The sequence below is a fragment of the Nannospalax galili genome, unplaced genomic scaffold, assembly GCF_000622305.1.
Source record: "Nannospalax galili isolate Female #2095 unplaced genomic scaffold, S.galili_v1.0 scaffold7, whole genome shotgun sequence".
Taxonomy (NCBI): Eukaryota; Metazoa; Chordata; class Mammalia; order Rodentia; family Spalacidae; genus Nannospalax; species Nannospalax galili.
In genome coordinates this window covers 13,036,528-13,038,630 of record NW_008359081.1, presented here as the reverse complement: position 1 = coordinate 13,038,630, position 2,103 = coordinate 13,036,528, and the positions used below count along the sequence as shown (strand labels likewise).

Sequence of the window (2,103 nt, the reverse complement as noted above, 5' to 3'; positions counted from 1 at the left end):
TTCCCTGGCTCAGTAAAAGTAATTTTTAGGGTATTGCACCATTGGTTCTTGCAGGTGGAGGTCACTAGAGTGTGCCAGAGGCTGGCACTGTATTGGGGGATGGGAGTATTGTATTGGACTTTAATATAGTCCCATGAAGACGAAGGTTTCCAGTATACATCCCCTGTGGTCTCACATCCCCATGAATGACAATAGAAGGAACTGGAACCTCCACATGTATATTGAGCTTGTTTGGATCTGTGATTGCCTGGGCAGACATAAAAGGGCTGGAATTTAAGCCCTGCTTGCCATTCCGGATTACCACATCCTATTCGACCATGAGAATCAGTAGTGAGGCTGAAGTCAGGGTCGGGTCTTTGGGGTGGCTTAGTTTTAAAATGTGCTTCATAGTTTTCAACATCTCAGGGGTAGCCAATACCCAGAGCCAACTGACAAATATCTGGAAATAGGGCAGGCCATGGTTGAGTGTTGGTGAGAGTAGAGATGGCCCATACAGACTTCCCCTGTCCATTAAGGACCAGCCATGTATAGTTCCACGTAGTATGGGTATTAGATAAGACTCCTTCAGTTTGTGGGGGGCAAGAGATGTTAATAGCAAGAAGAAGGAATACAGACCACATTATGATGTTTGTCTTTGAAGGTTTTGGGCAAGATCAATAAAGATTATGGTGAGCATCCAAATGAAAATTGCAGCTGTGGCAAGGATGAAGATTGTTCCAAAGATTTTCCAGCCAAGGTTTTTCATTTACCTGAAAGACATAAAAGAAGGGGAACCTTCTCAAGGAGGTTCATTCTCCTTGGATATCTCGAGAGGCGGCGGGGGCGGTGACTATTTTAGAAGGGGGCATATTGACAGGCTTGATAAGCCATTCTGGCAGCCATCGTGGGCCATCCTGCTGGGTGTCATAAATACAGGCGTTCCCACATCCCCAGATGAGGACTGGGTCAGGCCCGTGCCATTTGGAGGTTAGTGGATCTTTCCACATCACTCGGGCATATTGATTTTTGGTTTGAGCGTGCCATAATCGATCAGCAGCAGAATTGCCATTTAAGTCCAACTGCAGGAAGTTTAATATGAATAAGGCATGACTTAAGATATTTCGGGGACAATTTTTTGAGGAATAGAGGGTGTTGTTTTGGATTTTTTGTAAGGTATTTTTAAGTGTCTGGTGAGCTCGTTCAATCATTCCTTGGCCTTGTGGATTATATGGGATGCCAGTTATGTGTGTGATTTGTAATTGGCGGCAAAAAGTTTGAAAGGCCTGGGAGGTATATCCTGGCCCATTGTCTGTTTTTAGTTTTTTGGGCTTGCCTAGTGTGGAGAAGCATTGTAGCATGTGGGCTATTACATTTTTAGAAGCTTCTCCAGGCTGTGGAGTAGCAAATATAAATCGACTAAAAGTGTCAATGATTACATGAACATATTTGAGTTTGCCAAAGTCGGGGACGTGGGTAACGTCCATTTGCCATATATCATTGGGCAGTAAGCCTCGGGGATTGACTCCTAAATGGGGAACTGGAAGTAAGGTGACACACCCAGGGCATTCCTTAACAATTTGGCGGGCCTGCTCTCTGGTAATTTTAAACATGAGGCGTAGAGTATTAGCATTTAGATGATGGGTAGAGTGGGCCTGTCGGGCCTCATTAATGGGGTCAGCACAAATAGTAAATAATAATCGGGTGTTTTTATCTGTAAGGGCATTTCCTTGGGCTAACGGCCCTGGAAGATCGGTATGAGCTCTAAGATGTCCAATAAAAAAGGGTGCCTTTCTTTGAACTATTAAGCATTGGAGTTTTGAGAAAAGGGGAACAGCATTGGTAGAGGGTTTTATATAGGGAACTGTCTCTAATAAAGGTATGGAAGAGGCTATATAAGCACTATCAGTATACAAATTAAAGGGGGATTGAGGAAATTTACAAAAAACTTGTATAACAGCATATAGTTCTACAAGTTGAGCAGATTTAAAAGGAGATAATTTAGTAAATTCTTGATTATTTACTGTATAGGCAGCCATACCATTAGAGGAGCCATCTGTAAAAACTAATAAAGCATCTCTAAGAGGTTTAGTGGATGTAACTATGGGAAACACAAAGGGGTGCAAT

The 2,103-nt window shown here is 42.9% G+C and overlaps 1 long non-coding RNA gene across 1 annotated transcript in view; it reads left to right on the top strand.

Moving 5' to 3' along the window:
- The first annotated feature begins 1,361 nt into the window (after positions 1-1,361).
- Positions 1,362-2,103, top strand: part of LOC108490179 — a 4,236-nt gene continuing 3,494 nt past the window's right edge. Inside the window, exon 1 of the long non-coding RNA XR_001872164.2 lies at positions 1,362-1,372. This is a non-coding gene — a long non-coding RNA (uncharacterized LOC108490179). The remainder of the gene's footprint in view (positions 1,373-2,103) is intronic.